This window comes from Canis aureus, chromosome 25, assembly GCF_053574225.1.
Source record: "Canis aureus isolate CA01 chromosome 25, VMU_Caureus_v.1.0, whole genome shotgun sequence".
NCBI lineage: Eukaryota > Metazoa > Chordata > Mammalia > Carnivora > Canidae > Canis > Canis aureus.
This window is the reverse complement of record NC_135635.1, coordinates 22,083,929-22,110,899: the sequence shown is the minus strand read 5'-3', so window position 1 is coordinate 22,110,899 and position 26,971 is coordinate 22,083,929. Positions and strand designations below refer to the sequence as shown.

The window sequence follows — 26,971 nt, the reverse complement described above, 5'->3', positions numbered from 1 at the left end:
TATTCCAGTATCATTTGTGAGAAAACTATCTTTGTTCTATTGTATTGCCTTCACTTCTTTGTCAAAAATCAATTGACTATATTTTTGTGAGTCTATTTCTAGACTCTCTATTCTGTTCTGATCTATTTCTCTGTTCTTTCACCAACTCCACATTATTTTGATTACTGCAGATTTTCTAAAAAGATTTTATTTATTTATCTAAGAGAGAGAAAGCACACAAATGGGGGGGAGGGGCAGAAGGAGACAAAGAAGCAGACCCCCTGCTGAGCAGATAGCCCTACATGGGGCTCCATCTCAGGACCCTGGGATCATGACTTGAGCCGAAGGCAGACACATAACCAACTGAGCCACTCAGGCACCCCAATTACTGCAGCTTTATAATAAGCCTTGATATCAGGTTATATCTGTCCCGTTTGTTCTTCTCCTTGGCCGTTCTGAGTTTATTGTGTTTCCATATTAACCTAGAAGAAGTTTCTCAATATTCGCAAAATAACTTTCTGGGGTTTTGATTGGGATTACATTGAATTTATAGATCAAGTTGGGAAGATCTGACATCTTGACCATACTGAAACTTTATACAAGGGATCTTTTAATGTTAATAAAACTAAGCACCATAATTTCCTTCTTGTAGCTTTTCTTTTCCTAGTTTCTTTCTCTTTCATTCTTTCTTTCTTCCTTCCTTCATTTCTTTGCTCCTTCCTACTTTCCTTCTTTCCCTCTCCTTATTTCTTTTCTTTTTTCTTTTCTTTCTTCTTTCTTTCTTCTTTCTTCTTTCTTTCTTTCTTTCTTTCTTTCTTTCTTTCTTTCTTTCTTTCTTTTTTATTTCTTTTCTTCTGACTTCTTCCAATATATCCTCTTCTCTCTCATTTCCTTTTTTTGCACTATAAAACATGATTTCTGCCAAGAGCTTACAACCTAAAATAGAGAAATAAAAATCCCAGGTATAAGATGGATAAAGTGTGGTAGGAAGGAAAAAAGGTAGAATGAATAATATGCTGCACTTCATCACCTACACAAAACCTTAGCATGTTGTACAATACCTTTTCTAGGCACTTAATTAATATTAGTTAAAAAAACAAATGAATGAATGACTTGGAAATATGACTTCTTAGTCATTTATCAGTAGCAGAGTCCATTAACATTAATAGAGCTTCTTTGAATTATTCTTGTCTCTGGCTATGTTTAGATTATTGACAATTCCTTATACATCTAGTTCTGTAAGTACAAAGTATGCTATTATATGTTGCATCAAAAATATATTCTTTCTAAACTAGTATACACGCATCCTTAAACACAGCAAACAATAGCAATAATACATTTCTCTGTATGCTTCAATTCATGAAACTACCAGTGATGAAAAGGATGGTATTTTGATAATAGCATTACAATGTGGTATCTGTGGGTGGATCTATGACTCAGAGATTGGATTTTCTTCTCACCCAAGGTGCTTTTGATAAGATCTCTTAAAATGCAATAACTTTCTCATTTCAACTAATTATTTTTCTCTGTAATGTACTAAGAACCCACTCTTTTCTCATGCTAAGTATTAAAGTTGGGCCATCCAGAATAATATTCTTGAAAAAAAAAAATCTGGAAGAAAATTTGGAAGGGGAGAAAGTGTGAAATAGAAAAGGATTTTCCAACCCTGTAAAACAGTTCCAACCTTTTAGCAGGAGCATATAATAACTTAATAATAATAATTTAACAATAATCCATTTTCCAAGGCATGTTCACAAATCTAACCTAGCCTGTCACATGAAACCTGTGAAGGAGAGACCAAATGATTCGCCTAAAATCAAAGTGGTAGGGTGCCATCTCAAACCCAAATCTCCATTGTTCTTTTCACTTATGTCTGAGTCTTCAAGTCATTGTCATTACAAAATTATGCACTGTCATCACAAAATTATACATCTAGTAGATAAGAGCTCTATATCAAGAGTCTAGATGAAAATCTTAATTTTGAACTTTTTCTCATATTACTTTTCCTCTGCTGCCAAAAAGAAAAGTTATACTTTTATTTTCTCAATTTGGTAAGTAACCAAACTTCTTACAACTTCAAAGCAATAAAATTTCATTGGCCACCCTAAGCAATAAAATAAATAGTGACTTGCTTTTCTACTTTTGATTGAAATGAGACTTATATAAACAAGAAGTTTTATGAGATCTGGAAGTAAACATGTATTTTTCTTGTACTATTTGTCTCCCCATGATCCATAACTTTGTGCTAATTTTCAATGCTACAGTGAATCACAGTCCAAAATTAAGGGATATCCTAACTACAAAAAAAAAAAAAAAAATGAAAGGAGATACTTCTCAACTAAAATTATATTTGTTTATTTATAGAGTATGCGACTGTGTAGTACTCAAAATCTAATACAGAGAAGACTATGCTTTAATGTAAAGCATAAAAAGCCTAAATATTTGTATATCAATTGTTCAAATGAAAATGAAAATGAACTATAAAACTAAAAAGTTGGAGTAATTTTTAAAAATAAAGCCAGATGAAAATAAATAAATAAATAAATAAAGCCATATGTAAGTCTTAAGAGTGACTTGACTTATACTATTTTTAAGTTACGAAACTAAGAAAACTGCTCTCTTTGGGCAAAGTATTATAACCATGGCATAGTAGTTTTTAGAAAATTGGGTGCCAGTCCTGGATCCACTCCTAATAAGTACTTTATGGGCTCAGTCTTAGCATCCTCATTTGCAAAATAGTAGGTTGGGACTAAGATATTTTTCATATCTGATGTTCTACCATTCTAAATTCCTTTGCAAGGACTTCTAACTACTGTTAGAACTACGTTTTTATTGATTTCTCAATGTTGCATATTTTAATGAGAGATGTTTCCAAATAGTGAAATACATCACATCAAATGTCTGAATTGCACTAAGTTTACAATGCACTTTTGACATACAACATCTTGTTTAGTCTAATTATAGCAAAGCTGAGTTAGGAGTCATGTACATAGATAGCATCATTGTTATCTCCTACCTCTGCAAAGACAAATGAAAGACATGAAAGCAAATGCTTTCTATGAACTTTGTGTATTTCTAGTAAATAGGAGTTATAAAATTAACAGTCCTCAATCTCAGGAAGCTGCATCTCAGACACATAGAAGAGACTAACTTATGGTGCATTGAAAGAAATAGGCCTTCCAAATGTCCAGGATGATGTTCAATGTAAGAGGGAATGAAGCTCATGAAACTTGAGTCAGAAATGTGCTGAATCTTTTAAGATTTCTCTGGAAAAAGTTACAACCAATTTTCATATTAATTTGTATAATATTATTTGGATGACATCTGTTCAATACCATAGCTTTGACACTGGACCATTAAGAAAAAACGTTTAAGGGAAGTATAACACATGTTTAGAGAAGTACACAAATCACAAGAGCACAGGCTAATGAGTTGAAGAAAGGAGAGCATCTCCAACGTCCCAAAAGTGCCCTTTGTGTCCTCTGCTTGTCACTAGCACCCAAAGCAATCACTATCCCGGCTTCATTTCTGAATTTTATGTAAATGGTATGATATAGTAAGTACTGCTTTTACCCAACATTAAGCTTCTAAGCTTCATCCATATTGTTGTGTATAGCTATAGTTTGTATGGTCTAATTGCTGTGTGTATTCAATTACATAAATATATTTCAAATTTCTTACCTATTCTAATGTTGATAAGTATTTGGATAGCTTCCAGTTTCTGGCTATTATGGATGATAGTGCTATTAACCTTTTTACATACATTTTTTAAAGAATTATACACATTTTTTGACAAACATAGCTATGCATTTTTAAATCTTTCCTATGCCCAGGGTATGCATCTATTCAACTTTACTGGATATTGAAAAATGGTTTTCTGAAGTAGTTATACCAATTTATACTCCCATCAGCAGTATATGAGAGTTGCCCCATCCTCACCCCCGCACCTGATGTTACTAAAGCACTTAATGACATTTTTATTTTTCATGTACCTTATAGTTGTAAAAGCAAATGACTTTGAACCAGTGAGCTTTTATACATTAAAAAAATGAAATAATCTGATTAATTTTGCAGTAAAGATATGCTAAATTTATCCTAAAATTTTTAAGAAAATATTAAGAGCTTTTTTTTTTTAAAGAGCTTTAAGGAAGATACAAAACATGGTTTTTCTCTCTAAGTATGCTGTTTGTATGAGAAAGCACTTAGGTGACATCACTGCTGTGATATGAGAGTCAGAATCAACCAATGATTTTTAGCTGAACAGTTCTAATAGTAGTCTGGGAGATATGGAAGTTTACTAACATGAGGAAAGTAGATATTTTGGAGGGGTGAGGAGTGAAGTAATTTCCCTGAACTATGTGTATGAATCCCAGGAAGAATTCATTTTGAGATACTGAAAATTAGGATTTTTATTCAGTTAATAGGGTGAAAGTAAGTTGGGTAATATTAGTCTAAGAAATTCTCAAACACTGATTATTTCTAACCTCAGAGGTCACAATTCTTCCCAATGTCTCTATCAGAGGTCTAAAAAATGTCATTTATACGAGAAATCAGTGAAACCAAAGGTGCATTCACAGCTCAAGTCATATTGTGGTTTAGAAAAAAATTAGAATAATTATGGACCATTTGTCTTCATTTTTTTAAGCTTACACATGATGAAAAGCTTTAGTTGATATAAGAAATGATTCTCCCTCAAACAAAGTAGAAAACTCAGAGCCATGAAAATCCAAAGCATTGTTTAGCAGTTACAATGGTAGGAAAACTCATCTTTCTAAGTCTCTTCTAATAAACTAGCCATTCCCATTTTTCTTTACTATTAGATGATCTCATCACCTTATATTTGGATTGCTTCAACTTTTCCTTCTTCTAGCTATTGTTTTAAATTTTTCTCTGTAAAAACAATGCAAAGACATGTCCATATACTTTGACATCTAGAAATCACCAAAGTTGACTTAGTCATGAATCCCTTTATTGAAAAATATTTGTTGATCTCTGTTCCAGAAAGGTTCCAAAGATAATATTTTGAAATCACTAATATAATCTGATAAGTAAAATATTTTAAGTGCTTAGTATAAAATTTAAATGAAGTTTACTATATAGCCCTTTCTAGATATCTCTAATTATAGACTGTATTTCCCTCTGATGAAAAAATGTGGAACTTCTGAATTTCTTCATATTATGAAGATTCAATGAGCCCATTAAGAATACTTTTCTCCTCCCTCCCTGTATTTAAATGAAATGACTCATGTTTGCATTATATATTTTTTAAAGATTTTATTTATTTATTCATGAGAGACACAGAGAGAGAGGCAGAGACATAGGCAGAGGGAGAAGCAGGCTCCATGCAGGGAGCCTGATGTGGAACTTGATTCCAGGACCCTGGGATTATGACCTGAACCAAAGGCAGATGGTCAACCACTGAGCCACCCAGATGTCCCTGTCTGCATTATATTTAGAGCACACTGTAAACTCCATCGGGAATGAAGTCTTCTTTGTATTAATCATTTCACAGTATCCAATATAATGACACATATAAAAAGTTATATAATGCTAATTATTTGATTTGTTAAGAAATAAAAAGGAAATGATGATAGCTAACTTGTATTGAGCATTTCCTTCCAATGTGTCAATCACTATGTATGTATGTGCATTTATTTTCAAACGGACTTTTAACAATACCTTCCAGAATCATTACCCCTGTAACAGATGAAGCATCTGAAGATCTGATAAGGTAACTCACCCAAGGCCACTTGAACAAGGTCTGCCTATGCCCTTAATCACCATGCCTTCCCAAAAGAAAGTGCCTTGGCAAAAGGGGAGGGAGTGTTGTCACAAGAACACTGACTAATCATCAACAAAAGGTATATTTCAATTTACATCTCAACCACTGACCACTGAAAACCCATCAGTACATCAGATATCCATTCTGAGGCATTCTCATGACCTCATTATAGTAGTAACGATTTTTCCTTTTACGTCTCTCATTGCAGAAAGAAGTCATGTGGGCAGCCCTGGAGGCCCAGCGGTTTGGCGTCGCCTTCAGCCTGGGGCGTGGTCCTGGAGTCCCGGGATCCAGTCCTGTGTCGGGCTCCCTGCATGAAGCCTGCTTCTGCCTCTGCCTGTGTCTGCGTCTCTCTCTGTCTCTCATGAATGAATAAATAAAATCTTAAAAAAAAAAAATGTTTAAAAAAACAACAAAAAAGAAAGAAAAGCATTATTGAAGTGATGCTCTCTTAATTAGAATTTTGCTCTTATAAAGACTAATATGAAGGTGATAGCTTAAGTTCTGAAGCTGAACCTGGGAACACAAATCATAGATTGGTTGGTTGGACCATTTTTGCATTCAGGACAACTAATATTTAGAATACAAGGTGCAGACAATAAGTTTCATGGGAGTAGGGGGGGAGATTGCATTAGGTACAGCAGCCACCACAATTCTAAAATATTAGTCTCATAACTGAGGTTCAAACAAAATTTTGTGGAAGCTCAAAGAAGGAGGGAAATAGTGTTTGAGTGAGTGTTCTTCCACCTTCAAGCACCCTACTCAGGATGCCACTGTAGTATTTTGCCCCTCAGCTCCAGGTCTATCTGGAAAGAGTGATTAAAGCTGCGCTGTTCTGAAATTAGGGGTAGGGGATCACTACAGCTGAGGTCTTTTGTCCCATGGGCAAAGACTGGGTGGTAAAGTCACAGCTGTTTCATTAAATCATGCAATCAGGGTTATTTTAATGATTAATGACACCATCCCAGTTTAAGACCAACATAAGGAAATACATTTTAAACTGCAAGAGAAATAGGTTCCCAAGTAGAAAAAAAAAAAATCCTGATATTAGTATCTAGTAGACATAGTCATAGTCACAATTTATTGAGCACTTACTCTTGGCCAGACACTAGTAAGAACTTTATAAGAATTATTTTAATACTCATAAGACCCTGAATAAGTATTTTTCCAATTTTTCAGATGAGGATATTGAAGCTTGACACTGCTAGAAGCTTCTTTCAGCTCAAGCAGTTAATTGGTGGCTTAGCCAGCCTTGCCACCCAAGTTGACACAACTAAAAAGTCATAGATCGGGGGTTTGTTATCTATAATCCAAGAGTACAGTAAAATAACTCCTGTACAGTATTGCTGCATCCCAAACCCTCTGCCCTTTGACATTTTTCATGCCTCCAGTTTTTGTATGTATGGAAAGAAGACTCACATTTCAGTTACTGGAAAGGTAGATAGCAATACTCCCCACACCTATGCAAGTGTTCCCCTAAGCTGCTTTGTGATGCCTAACAGCAGCCTTTAAAAGCAGTGCTGACATGAATGTCAGGCACACTCTGATACCTAAGGATTAGGGCAGATTGTGTTTCAAAATAGACAGGGTTTACACTATATCAAGCCTAGCATAACCAGACAAAAGATGACCCAGGCTCCTCTTTGTACCACAAAAACTTTCTTTCTAATAATAAAGCATTTCTCTATAAGTACAGTCTTACAAAATGATATATGTGTCTTCTCTCCTCCTTGAGATAAGGTAAGTGGAGAAAGAAAAAATATAATATGGAAATAACTGATATAATTATTTCTTCAAATGTCTAAATCCTGTAAGCATATAAATATAATCCTATACTTGTGGAACACAAATTCCCAGAGGGCAGGAATGTGTCTTGCTTATTTCACTAATCCTCACAGTTCCTAGCAGAGTGATCTGCACTTAGTAGGCACTTAGAAGTGAATTGAGTCAATGAGTTAGTTTATTCCAATTACTTGATTAGAAAAAAAAGAAGAAAAATCGTTTGAGAAATAGTCTCTCACAATTTCAAATGAGACCTCTTTTATAGTTCCTTAGAAACACAATATTCCATTTAGAATTTTAAGTAGGGATTTAGTAAAGGTGACTTTGTGCCTTAAATATAGAATCTGCCCAAACTCTTCAACTATATTCTCCTTCTAATAACTTAAAATGTATTTATACTCTCTTTGATTCATGATTATTTAGAAATAAGCAGAGAAAAAGCATATGCACATACACTGTAGAATCCCAAATATAATCACATGAGAATGTGAAACATATTTCCAGTTAATAATAAACAGTATTTCTTTTTTTTTTTTTTTTTTTTTTTTATATTGATATTTTTTTTATTGGTGTTCAATTTACTAACATACAGAATAACACCCAATGCCCATCACCCATTCACTCCCACCCCCCGCCCTCCTCCCCTTCTACCACCCCTAGTTCGTTTCCCAGAGTTAGCAGTCTTTACGTTCTGTCTCCCTTTCTGATATTTCCCACACATTTCTTCTCCCTTCCCTTATTTTCCCTTTCACTATTATTTATATTCCCCAAATGAATGAGAACATATAATGTTTGTCCTTCTCCGACTGACTTACTTCACTCAGCATAATACCCTCCAGTTCCATCCACGTTGAAGCAAATGGTGGGTATTTGTCATTTCTAATAGCTGAGTAATATTCCATTGTATACATAAACCACATCTTCTTTATCCATTCATCTTTCGTTGGACACCGAGGCTCCTTCCACAGTTTGGCTATAGTGGCCATTGCTGCTAGAAACATCGGGGTGCAGGTGTCCCGGCGTTTCATTGCATTTGTATCTTTGGGGTAAATCCCCAACAGGGCAATTGCTGGGTCGTAGGGCAGGTATATTTTTAACTTAAACAGTATTTCTGACTCAGATATTCATGATATTTCAAGTGCAATCAGAGATCATGGCATTTCAGGCTAGCAACTACCACAGAGATCTACTAATAAACTCTCTCCTTCCTCACCTAATAAGCAAGAAAATTGAAACCTGGAGGGCTACAGTACCACTGCCTAACGTGACACAACATGTTAGTAGTTAATTGAAGACTAGAAACCAAGTTTCTTAGGTCCTGGTTCAAGTTGCCTTTCTCCAAAGTTGATCTTCCAGCTTTTCCAGACTAAATCAACTCCACCCCTTTTGACCTGACAGCCTCTCCCAGGGGATCAAAGAATCAGCCTCATTACAAACAGGGTTGTTTGGTGTCTTGTTATTGTTGTTGTTTCCTTAAAAACACATGTTTCACACCATTTCTTCTTAGGGCTTTGGCTTTGAGATTTTTTTTCACTAGTACATAGAGATCTTACTTTTGTCAACAGCACACTTCAAGAGCGAAGCAGTCACATGATTGCACCTTGAGCAAGACATTGAAAAGGAAGATTTGTTTGATAACCTGAACTCTTTCATGCCAGGGGACATTGTAACTCAAAAAAAAGTGTTCTCTCTTCACTGAGGAGTGGATGTTATTTAGTTTGTTTTAGAGCTCTCTATTCTGACAAAAACACTTGCAATAAAATACTTTCAACATTATGTGGCAAAAATAAATAAAACAAATAAATATATAAATAAAGTGAAGCCTATCTAGAGGGTACTTTAAAACCCAACATTCCCATTATTGGTAATGGGAAGCTGGTAAGCACCAGCTTACCATTCTCTGGATAATGACTAGAGTAGTAGTTTTAATAGTTCTATTATTCAGAGAACTGTCACAGGGTTAGCTAAAATCACTTAAGGACATATCCCTTAATATTTTAGGATCATGGTATTTCTCAAACAGGCAAACATGGGGAAAGAAAAAGCCAACTCTACAGAGTTAACCAAATCAGATTTTCATGCAATATAGAACAAGGAATTTATTGAGAAAAGGAAAACAAAATGAACGCTTGGTCCAAGACCCAGCCTCCAGCTATAAGCCATATCTTTAATAAGGGTTCACTTGGTGGTCACTTTAATAGTGCAGCAACTTACAGAGAATGGTAAGTTGGTGCATAATGGAAAAGTTGGGTTTAAAGTATCCTTTAAACAGGCTTTATTTATATATTTATTTGTTTTATTTACTTTTGCCACATAATGTAGCAAGTATTTTATTCCAATTGTTTTTTGTCAGAATAAGGAGAGCTGTAAAACAAACTAAATAACATCCACTCCTCAGTGAAACACTTTTTCTTGAGTTATGATGTTTCCTGGCATGAAAGAGGTCAGATCTATTTCTTCAAGAATATTTTCCAATTCTCCAGGCTTAAAGGAATCAACAGACGGAGGGAAAGAGAAGTGCATGCCAGAAGTCCCTGTATCACACTGGGTCTGCATTTACTCCTCTGGAGTCCCTTGTTGTCTGGGAAAGGAGAGTGAGCCTGGTTGATACAGGGGGACAGGTCTGCTCAGTGTTCAGTCACTTAATGTCAGCTGGCTGGGGCAGGACTCCAGGGGAGAACAGTTTATCAGCCACAGAGCTCTTGGGAAAGCTCACCACTGAAGAATGGGCCCCAGGGGAGCAGAACACTATCAACTCAACCATCTGAGTTCTGCTTCCTATTATGACTCCTTTTACCAAGAGAAATGATTTCCTAGTGGTTGGGCATGTTTAAATTTATTGCTTTATTTGCTGCCTATTGAATTAAGGAGGAAAATCCACCACAAGAATTCCTTAACAACATTGAAAGGTCATTTGTTTCATCAATTCTGTCCTTTCAGAGCACTCTTTCTACCTAGAATTTCTCTAATGGCTACTTAATAATTCTAGCATTTGGTCTCAGCAGTCTTCTCTGCATGAAACACCTGTTTTGGCAAAGTTCAAAAGGCCTCTATACTCACTAAAAATGATCTGTTTGGGAGAGTGTTTTTTTTTTTTTTAAATAATTCCAAAGTTTTCATTTCAATTGTCAGCATACCCACATTCAAGCAATTGTTAAACAAGCACATACGTTTTAATTATCTAGATCCTTCAGGGTTATTTCGAAGAAATTCTTCCACTGATCTGTATAAGTGACATTGAGGCCAAAAAAATTCCTTTTCAATAATATAAAATATTATTCATATTATATTCTTCCCAGAAATGATGTTTGTTTTGATTACTATCCACAATAATGAATAGTATAATGATTACTAATCTATATAAGGTTACATTAATTCAAAAACCTGGTTCTCAGCAATAGTATTTTAGCTGCATAATAGATTGTATGTACTCAAATTTATTTCTTAATGTTCATTTAATTCCTAGATACTCCACTATATATGATAGTCTTTTTAGTGATAGTAGTATGTCTAGTTTGACTTTTTGACCCTCATCTACCACCCATTATTTATGGCTATTCACATATTTTAACTCATTTTGAGGTACTCTGTTCAATTATGTAATGTACAGGGTGTAGGTCCCATGAGGAGTCACCAGGACACAAAGTTAACAGATTCTGACTTGCAGCTGGACAGATATTCTCCTCTAGCTTCCTACCAATGCATTAGGACCCTGCGAGGGTCCTTGATCTGATGCCTCAAGTTCAATAAACTGGAGGTACCAGTATGTGGTGCAAGTATTTGGCAACATCTCAAATGAAAGGCAGCAAAACACAGTGGAAGGTGGCTTTGGAGTCAAATTGAGTTTAAATCCTGCTCTGACACTTAATCTGTGAAATAACCTTGGGGAGGTTATTTTACAGTTCTTTGACTTCTGGAGAGAAAATTAATCATAAAGAATTATAGTTGGGTTTAGAATGGTTGGCTATGCAGAGTGGTGGTTAAAGGTGCAGCCTCCTAAGTTCCAGTCTGGGCCTGTCTGCCATTTTCTAGTTGCTCATCCTTGGGCAAGTTAACTTAAATCACTCTACATCTTTATTTCCTCACCTGGTGATAATAGTTAACTTCTCACAGAGTTTTGGAAGGAATTAATTTTAAAAATAAATGAAAATCCTCTTTCACAATATTTAGCACATAGCACTCAATATTAGTATTTATTTTTATAAAATTTATTTCAGGTTCCTAGCATTCATAGGTACATAATATCCTAAGTCCAGTGTCTTTTTCATCCATACTCCTGTCCATGGTCTCTTTTCTCTGTTTCTAACTAATGTCAGAGGCCACAGTCATGAGAATGGAAATAACTACAGAGCTAGTGAAGAGAACTTATATTTATAAAATCTCCTAGAAAATATATTCTATTTTCAACTTCCTAGGTATTATTTTGAAGCCCTTAAAACTATTTCTGTCTTTGAAACACCCAATCCCTCAGCCATATATTTTCAAGAAAAAGCATCCTTTACTCTCTCTCCTAAAATATCTGTTTATTTTTTACTGAAACAGTTGTAACTGGTGTGAACACTCAGCAATCAAGATACTTTAGAAATGTTTTTCTATTTTCATTAAATAGTGTTTATCCCAAAGAGAAATGCTTTATGCCTTCAGCATAACTTTTAGAATGATACATATTTATGACATAATCGTATGCCACTTTTGGAACTTTTTGCATTTAAGTTTCTAAAAAATGATATTTACATAAAATTTCCTTAGGCATTTGTGTAATTCTCTCAAGCACACTCTTCTATGATTTTACATATACATATTCCTTTCATCTTCTAATAGCAGATTTGTTTATCTCCTCATTCAATCAGAATATTTTAGATGAATACTGAAATAATTATTGGCTTTTTAAAAATCATGTAATCACAGCTGAGTATGGCTGTAAATGATATACATATTTTATCAGTTTTAAGATGCACTCATTCTTTATAGCAAATTTCATATAGATGGGTTTTTAAATTACTTTTGATATATAGTTTATAAATGAAGGCGTCTTACCTTTACTACCATCTAGAGAAAGCTTATTGTCAACTTAGAAACTTTGGAAACATGAAGAACATTTCCACTTACTATCAGTCTATAATTTATGCATATATTATTATCTGTATAAGTGTAATTTTATATACATCAATATATTAAATATAAATACATAGTATTATATTATATTAGCAATAGGATATGTTACTAATACAGCTAAGGTGCCATCTTTCTCTAATTCTTCCTCTAATAATCATTTTCACCCTCTCCCTTCTATTACCACCACTGTTGATCATGATTATTGCACCATCCATACCCATTCAGTAATCCTGCTAGGGGATACCAAAGGATTCAGTGTTTCTGTGCTCTGCATTCCTTCTCATAGTCTCTCCATCCTCCCCTAGCCTCTATTGCTAACCTAACATATGTTCATGGACACATGCATGTATGTGCAAGCATAGACATACATACACACACACACACGATACTTCAAGTCCATGTCTACAGTGAGTGTTGCCTTAACCATGTTTAAAAACTTATATGTTATTTTCTGTTGTATTTTTACATAGGTAAATTATACATATATGATAAAATATATATTAATTTATATATACATCTATATCTTTGAGTATATCCATATAATAAGTATGTAATTACATACATGATAGCACACAATTTTATTTCCTTCTTTTTAGCTAAAAGTTGTTTTTCTTTCAGATGTTAATATGATGCATAATATGATAGCACACAATTTTATTTCCTTCTTTTTAGCTAAAAGTTGTTTTTCTTTCAGATGTTAATATGATGCATACAGGAAGCTAAATATTCTCCCAATTCTCACAACCTGAGAGCAAACTTGACACAATTCACAGACACTCTCATTCTGTGTACAATATTTCTAGGTTGTAACTTGGAGCAGATGGGAGTTGGAAGTAGGGGAATGGCACAGAATGTCTTAAGGATTTCTTTATATGTGCAGCTGCAGTCCCCATAAATATTAGGTTTGGATGTTTTCTACACTGCATTTAGGTATGTCAAAAGGAAAGAGAGTTAATAAACACAGGCTGTGAGAAAGTCAATCTGTTTTCTTTTTGTTTGTTTGTTTTTTTTTAAGATTTTATTTATTTATTCATGAGAGACACAGAGAGAGAGGCAGAGACACAGGCAGAGGGAGAAGCAGGCTCCGTGCAGGGAGCCCGATGTGGGACTCGATCCCGGGTCTCCAGGATCACGCCCTGGGCTGAAGGCAGGCGCTTAACGGCTGAGCCACCCAGGCATCCCGTCAATCTGTTTTTAAGCATAGTTGCAAAGACTATTTTATCCCAAGTTCCTTTCTCAGTACTGAGCACATAGTAGGCACTCAAAAAATACATAGATTAAGTGACTGACTGACTGAATGAATGAATGAATTTACTGCAATCAAGGTTCAAGCAAAAATGAAAAGTGGGGGAAAAGAAATTTCTTTTCTTTTTCAGGGATTCATCACTATGTTTTGTGAAGACAGAGAAGAAAATCTAGTGGCCTAGAACTCATGTGCTATTTTCCAATCATGCAAAAAAACTTCCCAAGTTTTCCATTAAAGAATCGGAGTCCTGATCTGGTTACAGAACCCTAGATGTGGACTGAGATCAAAGTTGAAGAGAGGTCACTTAGTCTAAACATACTCATATTCCTTAATCAAGAAGCTTGTGAACTGATGAAAACCTTGTTCTCTCCATTTGGCCTCAGTCAACCTAAGCAGAAAGCTCCGGAGTCAACAGCAAATATGTGAAAACATAATTCATACCTCATAATGACAGTCTGGTATTATCAATAGTCTCCTGATCCTAGTGCAGCTACCTCATATTAATGATTACTCCTAAATGACCTACTAAAATCCAATAGAAACATCTTCTACACAAGGAGTAAACACTTTCTAGATTTAATACTAGTACTAAAAACAGGCTGGGAGGCTTGGCTGCTGCCACCTTTAAAGAAAGTTTCATCCAGCAATTTAGCCTTTACAATCTTTTCAGAAGTGGGTGGCCACCTTAGGAATAGCCTCACAAAGGATGCTTAGAATGCAATTGACCAGGCTTCTCTTTGGACACTAGAAATCCAGCTGACCTTCCTGATCTCCCCTGACTCAGCATTTGCTTAGACTGTTGTATTTGCATACATTCCATGCAGTCTAATTCTTTCTAACTTAGTAATAAAAACATGGCAAGATGGGATACACACCATGTTTCATGCATTTTAATGTCCTAATATTTGTTAACTTGGAATGAAATATAAAATATATCCAGTTTTAGCAACCTAGCAAGCTGAATGCCTGGCCATCTGTTCATTTCTAGCTTTTATACTTCTTAGTCATTTCACTTCTGCTTTTAATTCTAACTGCCACTTTTATGCTGATGGCACAAATCCTGAGACCCTTTTTAATGCCATTTTCAGTCGTCCTTCTGACCCTTGGCTCATCTAAAATGATGGCTTAACCTCAGTTGCTTTTAAATTTATGTTTGTACTCAGGAAGTGTTTTCTTGAATAATACAATTCTATTTTTTTAGATCTTATTTTCTGTTTGTTTTTCTTTTCTTCACACTGGCTAACCCAGTCCATAGTGTGGTCCCTAGCGCTGTCATTTTTTCTTATATGTCTTACTCTCTCCATTTCATCATAGCTGAAACTTTCAATCACATTATCCCATTGCACATTATGATTTTGCTTTCACACACTCTGCTTAATTAAATAATTTGTTGACACACTCAGATTTCTGTTTACTCTAGCCCTGGCATTCCAGCCAAGATGATTACATCTAGGGCTTCAGGATCTGCCTGTGGTAAAATGCTGAAGTAGGGAAAATCTGTTTTTGAGCTTTCTCCCATAGGGCTTATTAACTCTATTTCCTCTCTTTTCTTCTTCATTTCCCTTTTCTCTCTTCTCTCTCTTTTTCTCCAACATGTGACCTGATCATCTATCTTAGATATTATGTCCATTACTGATTTTATTTTATTATTTTTTAAAGATTTTATTTATTTATTTATTCATGAGAGACACAGAAAGAGAGGCAGAGACACAGACAGAGGGAGAAGCAGACTCCCTGAGGGAGCCTGATGTGGGACTCGATCCTGGGAGTCCGGGATCATGCCCTGAGCTGAAGGTAGATGTTCAAACGCTGAGCCACCCAGGCGTCCCACCATTATTGATTTTAAACACTCTCCCTTATTTGTCATTAAACCCTAACTAAAGTTCATTGTCTCTATATGGTTAAAATATGGTGAAATTAGCAAAATCCTATTATTACTAAAGTATTAATAAATAATAAGCTTATCAGTTTTTAAGCACTTAAGTTAGTTCAACTCTGTTGAAAATAAAAAGAACTTATCGAGTATCATCTGTGCTCAGGGCATCATCTGAGGTGCTAGGCATATAAAGGGGAATAAGATATCCGTCCCTGGTCCATGGAATCTAGTAAAAAAAACAGGCACAGACAGAAAATTACAGTATGCTATGATGGGTTCCATGGCAATTGGAGCACAGGTAATGGGCAACTACTCTGAGCCACCCTCTATTTATAAATTCCATTTCCTTTCTGAAATGGGTGTTATTTCATCAGATCTTTTATTAATAGCAATTTTTTTACAACTGCTGAGAAAAAACTATATGCCTGGCATTGCTCTAAATACATAACATATACCAATTCATCTAATTCTTATAAGTGATAAATGATACTAGTAAGTTGACACAGCCTCATTTTATAGATGATAAAATTAAGACACAGAATGCTACATTATTTGCTTAGAACCATGCAAATAATGTCAAAGATGTCATTTAAATCCAGTCAGTTTGGCTCTAGAGCAGCACTTTCCAAAAGAACTTTCTGTGGATAATCAAAATATTCTATATCTGCACTGTTCAATAGAGCAGCCACTAACCACATGTAGCTAATGAGCATTTGAAATGTGGCTATTTGCAACAGAGAAATTGAATTTTTAATTTTACTTAACCTTACCTAATTTTGATAGCCCTAGCTCCTGGCCTGCTGGTCAATTCTTCATCACTAAGTTTTATTCTTTTTCAAACCAATATGATAGTGAAGTGAAAAAGAGGAACCAGTTTATACAAAGATATTTGGTGTGACTTCCCATAAGAGATGTTGACAATTTAATAGTCTGCTCTAGAAAATACTTTAACCCCTGAAGAAATAAATGCTCTCAAGGTGGAATAATTAATATGCACCTGAAATTTAAAGGATGTACCTCTCATCAAGGCATGTTCATCGGCAGGTACCAGTTACCTTGTCTTGTTCCTTCTAATACTATCAAGAGAAAGGATGATAAAACTCTACAATTAGAACTTGGGTAGAATTTAAGTACTGTATTCTAAGCATTGTGTATTTCCAGCCAATCAGAGACAAATTCAAAATATAAGTTCAATGTGGAGAAGGTAGGGAAAGGCTCTGTACGGTCATAATAATAATATTGGCAACAACAATAATAGCATTTATTGAATATTTTTTATAAATCTAGCAAGCAATTTCAATGGATTATATATTTGTTATCATTTTGTCCTTACAACACTGTAAGGTGGGAATTGTGATGCTTCCAACTTTGCTTTTCTTTTTCAAGGTTGCTTGGGCTATTCTATGTTTTTTGGAGTTCTATACAAATTTCAGGATTGTATGTTCTAACTCTGTGAAAAATGCTATGGTATTTTGATAGGGATTGCATTAAATGTATAGAATGCTTTGGGTAGTATAGGCATTTTAACAGTATTTGTTCTTCCAATCCATGAGCATGGAATGTCTTTCCATTTCTTTGTGTCATCTTTAATTTCTTTCATCAGTGCTTTTTAGTTTTTAGAGTACAGGTCTTTTACCTCTTTGGTTGTGTTTATTCTAAATAGGATTGATACCAGGGCAGCCCGGGTGGCTCAGCTGTTTAGCGCCGCCTTCAGCCCAGGGCATGATCCTGGAGACCCGGGATCAAGTCCCACATTGCGCTCCCTGCATGGAGCCTGCTTCTCCCTATGTCTGTGTCTCTGCCTCTCTCTGTGTCTCTCATGAATAAATAAATAAAATCTTTAAAAATCAATAAATCAATAAATAGGATTAATACCTTAATTTCTGCTGATTTATTATTGGTATATAGAAGTGCAACAGATACTTGTACTTTGCTTTTGTATCTTACAACTTTACTGAATTCATTTACCAGTTCTGGCAGTTTTTGGGGGGAGTCTTGTGGGTTCTCTATATAGAGTACTATGTCAACTGCAAATAGCAAAAGTTTTAATTCTTCCTTTCTGATTTGGATCCCCTTTATTTCTTTTTGTTATCTGATGGATATGGCTATGGACTTCCAGTACTATGTTAAATAACAATGGTGAGAGTGGAAAAGTGGAAAAGCTCTCAGCTTTTTAAATATTTTCTCAATATTAGTTGTGGCTTTTGCATATATGGCTTTTAGTATGTTCCTTCTAAATCTACTTTGTTGAGAGTCTTTATCAAGAATGAATGTGATACTTTGTCAAATGCTTGACCTACAACTATTGAAATGATCATGTGGTTCTTATTCTTTCTCTTATTGATGTGATGTATTATGTTGATTGATTTGCAAATATTGAACCACTCTTCCCATCCAGGAATAAGTCCCACTTGATCGTGCATGGTGAATGATTTTTTAAAAAGTATTGTTGGATTTGGTTTGTTAGTATTTTATTGAGGATTTTTGCATCTATGTTCATCAGGGATATTAGCCTGTTAGTTCTCTTTTTTAGTGGAGTATTTATCTAGTTTTGGTATCAGGGTAATACTGGACCAAAAATGCATTTGGCAGTTTTCTTCCTTTTCTATTTTTTTGAAATAGTTTGAGAAGAATAGATATTAACTCTTTAAATGTTTGGTAGAATTCACCAGTGAAGCCATCTGGTCCTGGACTTTTGCTTGTTGTTGTTGTTTTTTTTTTTTTTAATTACAGATTCAATTTCTTTGCAGGTTATTAGTTTATTCGAGTTTTATATTTCTTCCTGTTTCAGTTTTGGTAGTTTCTATCTTTCTAGGAATTTACTAACTTCTTCCAGGTTATCCAATATATTGGCATATAGTTTTTCATAATATTCTCTTATAATTGTTTGTATTTCTGTGGTGCTGGCTATTATTTCTCCTCTCTCATTTGTGATTTTATTTATTTGGGTCCTTTCTCTTTTCTCTTTGGTAAGTCTGGTTAGAGGGTTATCAATTTTATTATTTTTTTCAAAGAACCAGCTCCTGATTTCATGGATCTGTCATTCTTTTGGGGTTTTTTAAGTTTCTGTATCACTTATTTCTGCTCTCATCTCTATTACTTCCTTCCTTATGCTGACTTTAGGCTTCATTTGTTGTTCCTTTGCTAGCTCTTAAAGTGTAAGCTGGATTGTTTATTTGAGGTTTTTCTTGCTTCTCAAGGTAGGCCTATATTGCTATATACTTTCTTCTTAGAACTGCTTTTGTTGCATCCCAAAGGTTTTGGACCGTTGTTTTCATTTTCATTTGTTTCCATGTATTTTTTATTTCTTCTTTGATTTCCTGGTTGATGCATTCATTGTTTAGTAGCATGTTATTTAACTTCCATGTATTTGTGGTCTTTCCAGATTTTTTTATTGTGGTTGACTTCTAGTTTCATAGCATTTTGGTCAGAAAAGATGCATAGTATGACTTTGATTCTCTTGAATTTGTTGAGGCTTGTTTTGTGGCCTAATTTGTGATCTATTCTGGAGAATGTCCCATGTGCACTTAAAAAGAAGTGTATTCTGCTCTTTTGGGTTGGAATGTTCTGAGTGTATCTATTATGTCCTCCTGTCCAGTATGTCATTAAAACCATTTTTCAAAAAAAAAAGTTTTTCCTTGTTTATTTTCTGTTTAGATGGTCTGTCCATTGATATAAGTGGGATATTAAAGTCTCCTACTAATATTGCATTATTATCCATTAGTTCCTTTACATTTGTTATTGTATTATGTTTTATGTCCCAAGTTAGGTGCATGTTTACAATTATGTCTTCTTATGGGATTGTCCCCTTTATGACTATATAATGCCCTTCTTTGTCTCTTTTTACAGTCTTTATGTTAAAGTCAATTTGTTCAATAGAATTTTTGCTACTCCACCTTTCTTTTGACATCCATTTGCATGATAAATTTTTCTGACCTTCACTTTCTTTTTTTTAAGATTTTATTTATTTATTCATGAGAGACACACACAGAGAGAAAGAGAGAGAGAGGTAGAGACACAGGCAGAGGGAGAAGCAGGCTCCAGGCAGGGCGCCCAACGTGGGATTCGATCCCAGGTCTCCAGGATCATGCCCTGGGCTGAAGGCAGCGCTAAACCGCTGAGCCACCCGGGCTGCCCTGACCTTCACTTTCAATTTGTAGGTGTCTTTAGATATAAAATGTGTCTCTTGTAAGCAGCACATTGATGGATCTTGTTTTTTGATCTATTTTGACATCCTATGTCTTTTGATTGAAGGAGCAATTAGTCCATTTACATTCAAGGTAATTATTGATAGATGCATTTATTGTCATTTTATTACTTGTTTTGTCATTGGTTCTGGAAATTTTCTCTGATTCTGTTTTGTTTTTGTCACTTTTGGTTTCTCCTTTACACTCAGTGAGTCCCCTTTAATATTTTTTGCAGGGCTGGTTTAGTGGTTATGAACTCCTTTAACTTTAGTTTGTCTGGGAAACTCTTTTTCTCTCTCTCTCTCTCTCTTTTTAGAGCATAGTCATCCATCTTTACCTTTTTATTTGTTTATTTATTTTTTTATAAATTTATTTTTTATTGGTGTTCAATTTGCCAACATATAGAATAACACCCAGTGCTCATCCCATCAAATGCCCCCCTCAGTGCCCATCACCCAGTCACCCCCACTCCCCGCCCACCTCCCCTTCCACCACCCCATGATAGCCTTGCTCGACAGAGTATTCTTGACTGCAGATATTTTCCATTCAGCTCTTTGAATATATCATGCCATTCCTTTCTGGCTTGCCAAGTTTCTGTTGATAAATCCCCAGCTAGCCTAATGAGTTTTCCCTTGTAAGTTAAAGACTTTCTTTGTCTTGCTGCTTTTAGGATTTTTTTAAATCACTATAGTTTGTAAATTTAATTAAAAGTTAATTACAATATGTCTTGGTGTTGGCCTGCTTCTGTTGATTTTGATGGGAGTTCTCTGTGTCTCCAGGATCTAAATGTCTGCTTCCTTCCCAGGTTAGGGAAGTTTTCTGCTATTATTTCTTGAAAAAAGTTTTCTACCCCTTTTTCTCTCTCTTGTTCTGGAACTCCTATGATTCGAATGCTATCACATTTAAAGGAGCCATTGAATTCTCTAAGTCTATTCTCGTGTGTTATAATTTTTCTTTCTCTCTTTTGTTCAGCTTCATTATTTTCTATTATTTTGTCTTCTAGGTCATTAATTTGTTCCTTTGCTTCTTCCACCCTGATGCTCATTGCATCAAACCTGTCTCCAATCTCATTTATTGTATTTTTCATCTCTGATTGATTCTTTTTTTTAACTCTTTTGTCTCTGTGTTAAGGGTCTTACTGATGTCTTCCATTCTTTTCTCAAGCCCAGTAATTATCCTTATGATTTTTGCTTTAAAATCTGTCAGACATGTTACTTATATCTGTTTCACTTAGCTCTCTGGCCATGGCCTTACCTTGTTCTTTCATTTGGGATAAATTCCTCTGTGTTGGAATTTCTGTATAAGTCTCTGCCTTCTTCTATGTGTTAGAGAAGCTGGTTATGTCTCCTGTTCCTGAATGAAAAAGAAGTCATGTAGTGCCCAGGGCCTGGCATTTCAAGGAATATCTCAGGCTTATGCTACTTGAACTCTGCTATTGTGTTTTGGCTGCTCTATCCATTAGGCCAATGGTCTCTGCTGCAGAGGCTCTTCTTGTCTGCTGTTGGCGGTGTTTGGCCTGAATGTGGTGCATTTTAACTAGGTGTGCTCTGGTCTGCTTATGAAATGAGACATGACACCAACTTCATCAGAACTGAGACCCTGCAGAACTCTGAGCAGATATAGTGTGAGCAGAGCTTTGTGCTGTTCTTCTAGGGAAGGGGCCTACCATGCTAAGACTGAGGCAAGCTTGACTGAGAAGGGCAGCTGTGCCAAAACATGGGGCAGGAGGTGCTTGGTATAAGCAAGTTAGGCAGTCAGTGTCAATGCTGATCTTTTTCCCTCAGGTAGCTCTCTGTGTTTGTGCTAAGGGGTGGGGAAGGGAAATAGCCCCAGCCAGCTCCTTTGTCCTCAGAGATGCCTACAAACAGAATAGTCCGAAGAGTTAATAATCTCCCCACTGTGTGCCCCAGGTGCTTTTCAGATTGCTGCTTCCATACTGTCTGCCCCCAGGCTGTTTGCCTGCCTTCTCTCCAGGAGCAGAGTAGTGCCCTCTGGGCTCTATCCCAGTTAAGCCCACTGACCTTTAAAACTTCAGGCTTTAAGCCCTATTTGTTGCAAGAACTCATGAAATTCAGCCTCTCTCATTTTCCAAGCCAATGACTTTGGGAAAATATTCTCCTCTCTTGCTCTTCCTCTCTTTGTCTCTCTCTTCTCTAGAACCAAGGCTCCCTCCTGTTCACAGCACTTATGATTTGTTTCTCTCCCAAACTACATCTCTATACTTTCTATCTTCTTTAATGTGGCCTCTTCTCTCCCTTTAGTTGTGGAGTTTGTTCTGTCAGTTTTCAGATTGACTTCTGAGATATTTTGGGTGATTTGATAGTTACCTAGTTGTGTTTGTGGAATGAGATGAGCCTAGGGTCCTCCTACTCTTTGGCCATCTTCCTCTTTTCTCTTTGCACCTCCAGTATTTGTACCCATTTTAAATTTATATGAATTTCTTTAATTCCATGTCTTCTTTTTCTGAAAACATTTCATAACATTAAGATAATTTCTTTTAGGTTTTAGTCCACAAACTCATTCAAGGATTTATTATCCTTCACATGCTAAGCACTGCACTAATAGATAAGGAAACCCTCACTCTAGTAGTCATGGTTTAAAAATATAAACACTGAGAAAGCTATTTAAGCTTTCTGTGTTCAGAGCACCAAAATAAAACTATGTCATGGCTCTCAAATGCTTATAGAGCCAAGGAAATACCATAAATGAATTTGAAGTAAGACATTTCATTTACACAGAATCCAAAAAGGCACATTTTTCACTTCCACCAAGAAACTTGCTCTCTTCTATTTTTTTTAAACACAAAGCCCTCTCATATTTTGTTTTCCTCTTTTTTTCTTTCTTTCTTTTCTTTTCTTTTTTGGAGAGAGAGAGAGATAAGGAGGAGGGGGAGAGGGAGGGAGAGAATCTTAAGCAGGGTCCATTATGGAGCCTGACATGGGGCTTGATCTCACAACCCTGAGGGTCATGACTTGAGCTGAAACCAAGAGTTGGCCAGTTAACTTACTGAACCACCCAGGTGCCACTTGTTTTCCCATTTCTGACAGAGTCAAATATTTTCCTTTCTTCTTAAATTTACTATAATAAAACTACAAATGCAATGCTCAATATCAACAGATCATTGGCCACAATATTATCAATCCATCAAGGAATGCCAGGATGGTGCACACTGGAAAGCCAAAACCCATCTACAAGAAGCATCTGCTGCTCACCATGTAGAAATGCAGGCCCAGTACTGCCTAATATTTCAAATTTTCAAGAGAAAGCCAACATATAGGTTTTTATTTGAAAATCATTCACTTGAAAAATGTGGGCAACCAATTCAAAGAATTATAAGAACATAACGTGTCATCACTGTGGAGAATAAACAACATATAGTTAGGGCCAGCTGCAGCCTAGGGTTGTCAGTTTAAGACATTAGGACTAGTTGTTCTCTGTTTTTTCTTACTCAGTTTTATGATTTTCATTAGAAATCCTGAGATTGGGATCACAGTGGCAGGAATCCAATTAAAATCATAGCTACAACTCCCAAAGAGAGTCTGTTACCTAGGTCTTGAAAGAAAAAAAAAAAAAGAATCATCCTAGGAGACGTCACTCATTACATTTAATAAAGTAGCTGGTAATAAGAAGCTTGGACCATTGGACCCAGCAATTGCACTACTGGGCATTTACCCCAAAGATACAAATGTATTGCTCTGAAGGGGCACCTGCACTCCAATGTTTATAGCAGCAATGTCCACAATAACCAAATTATGAAAAAAGCCCAGATATCTACCAAAAGATGAATGGCTAAAGAAGATGTGGTACACATATGTATAATGGAATACTACCCAGCCATCAAAAAATTAAATCTTGCCATTTGCAATGACATGAATGGAACTAGAGGATATTATGCTAAGTGAAATAAGTCAAAGACAATTATCATATGATCTCACTCATACATGAAATTTAATAAACAAAATAGAAGATCATGGGGAAGAGAGGAAAAAATAAAACAAGACAAAATCAGAGAGGAAACAAACCCCATAAGAGACTCTTAATCATAGGAAACAACCTGAAAGTCACTGAAAGGAGGGGTGTGGGGGGCATGGGGTAATGGGTGATGAATATTAAGGAGGGTACACGATATAATGAGCACTGGGTATTATATAAGACTGATGAATCACTGACCTCTACCTCTGAAACCAATAATATATTATAAGTTAATTGAATTTAAATTTAAAAAAATTTTTAAACCAAAGAAGCTTGAAAGAAGATCATTAACTGATAAATTAGGAAATGCATGTGTTTGGGTGCCATTTATAATTCTTTTGAGATTTACAAAATAATAGACTTGTGATATTTAATGTTGCTAATATTGATTGAAAGTTGTATAAGTTTTCTGAAATGGAAAGATCACTTGATATATTATTGACCAAGTTTTTACATCATCAGGATCCATATATTCCCATGTCACAAAATGCAAAGTAGGACTGATTATATTACTTAGTCCCATAGGTTCAGTAGACACATGGTTTCCATTGTGATATGCATACACTATATCAGCTTAAGGTATCTCCAAGTGACTAATGGTACCTAAAAATAGTTTCAGAGAAGACGAATTGTCATGCCATTTATTAGCCATATGTCCTTCGACATGTTCCTGAAACTCTCTGGACTCTTTTTTTTCATCTGCAAAATAGGAATTTTTGTGACTATTAATCAAAACATTACATGCAAAAGGCTGACATAAGGTAGGTACACTCAGTAAATGTTCATTGAATTAAGAGTGTGAATAACCAACTGGCTTTGTTTAGAAGATTCTGGAATATCTAGGACAGGGTTTCTCATGAGAATATCCTAACAAATTAGGGAATTAGTGGTGGGAAAAAATGGAAATTAGAGTATGCACATAGGAACTTACACAGAGCCCAAATTTTATCTCTATAGCAGCCAGACTGTCAAATTTTGGACTAACCTTTGGGTGGATTCAGATATACAATTTATACTTTAATAATAAAAGACACTGAGAAAATCTAAAGATGATTTTCACATTTTTGGTAACAAATTCCTTTAATATTTGTGCAGTTTGTTGTATCTCAGATCATTCTTAAATTTTGACTTAAAAAGGACCCATTTTATTATCACATCATCAGGCAGAAATTAAAGTAGAACTGATACAGCTAAGGGGGAGCAGGGCAGGAAACTCATGCTATACAAGCTCAGAATGTGCCAAGGATTCAATTTAGTTTATGAAAATGTCAGAGACTGTCTGTCACAGCTACTCCAACCTCATGAGACTCTCTGTCCATGACTCCATGAAATCACTACAGGTGGCCAGTTTCTAGGCCATTACAATTCTTTAAATAATAGCTAAAGCAAGATACAAGACCATTTATCAAGCGTAGAACTGAAGATTAGAAGAAAACTTTTGGCTGGTAGATGCCTGTAACTTTTTGATTGGTTGGGGTTGGGGGTGGAGGATCCTTTTAAAATAAGGAATAATTTAGAATTTCTGATATTCTGAGTTAGTATTAATAGTTGGGACTTATGTGAGTTTTTGACCTTGGGTAATTGCCCTTCCAGTACTGTATGTTGTTCTTCTAAGACTTGCATCTAACCTTTGGCCCATTTTGGAATCTCTCCTGCCTTAAAGATGGTGTACAGATTGCCTGAGACATAGACTAACAGCTGTGTTTTTTTCTGGCAATTCAAATACTTGAATATAGGTCTTGGCAGTTAAAATGCTAGCCTGAAAACTCTGCACTGAAGTTCTTTGAGAATTTATCAATTTGTGTTTAGGGACTTTTCAAATGGAAAAATGAAGTCATTCATGTTTTCACAGGCAGTTCCAAATTCCAAATTGTGTCAAGGGTAAAATGTTTCTGTGTTTGAAGGGCCAAGGCAGACTTGCATAACCCAGAAGAGGACAATATAATGCTACTCCAGGAACAAATTATAAGGCTTTAAAATTTTGCTATTCTATAACTTTACACAATAGGAAGTGGTTCTTCCTCACCCCTTAGGGAAACTGAATTTGGTTTTTATAAAAACCTATAAGGCCCAGAGAATTAGAAATTCAAATACTTATCATAAATAAAGAAGGTTTTGTTTTATATTTTCCACATTTGGGAAACTGTCTTTCCAAGGAATTTTGCCAGTGACATGCTCTATGAGTTTTTCAGTGTTGCTACTGGTAATTGTGATCTGTGTACTTTTTCTTTTCTTTTTTAAAACAATTGAGACTTCAGAGCCTTGAAGACTGACTGCTACATAAATTCACAGAATTCACTAGTCAGATATTTTTCCAAGCTAGATTCTTCTTATTAGTCCATCTTTCACTCATGTTTTAAGCCCTGAAATGGGATGTGGGCTACATAACATTAAAACCCAGAAAAGGGTAGGGTACATTGTAATTGTTGAGAAGTTGAGAAGTATATGGAGGGCTTTCTATTTGTGGTAAAGGTTTACATACTTGTGTTTGTACACAAGTAAGAGTTTCTACAAAGACAATGAGCTGGTTAAACCAGTAATAGCAAATGAATAAATAACAAGTCTTTGGTTGGTTTGGAACTAAGGTATTCAAGAGGTAAATTCTAGAAAAGGAATTGAGAGGAGATGAAAATATGGATCAACAGGAAGGGGTGCATCATATCATTGAGTGAATATCCTGGCTTGGTTTTTAATTCCAGACTCCATGATTTTTCTACAACACTGTGCTGCATTCTGTCTACAACTATTTTCATTTGGGAATCCAGCAACTGATTTCAAACTGTAAGTATATACATTGGGAATATGTGCAAGCAATGAGCTTGGTGAGGAAGAATGGTGAGTAAAAAACACTATTCACCTTTAAGAAAAATTGAAAAAAAATTGATAAGACAGCTTTTCTTACAGATTCTCTGTGCCAATTTTTTTTTAAGGCAAATGTTTCTAACAGAAACTCTGATACACACCCTAAACCACCACAGTGAAAGCACAGGATGTTGTAAGAAAGAATTTAAGAAGAAAATATTAAAGAACTT

General features: G+C 35.5%; 1 long non-coding RNA gene across 1 annotated transcript in view; it reads right to left on the bottom strand.

Moving 5' to 3' along the window:
- Window positions 1–807: 807 nt before the first annotated feature.
- The window catches only part of LOC144297080 (uncharacterized), a 180,783-nt gene continuing 154,619 nt past the window's right edge, over window positions 808–26,971 (bottom strand). Inside the window, exon 3 of the long non-coding RNA XR_013364140.1 lies at window positions 808–915. This is a non-coding gene — a long non-coding RNA (uncharacterized LOC144297080). The remainder of the gene's footprint in view (window positions 916–26,971) is intronic.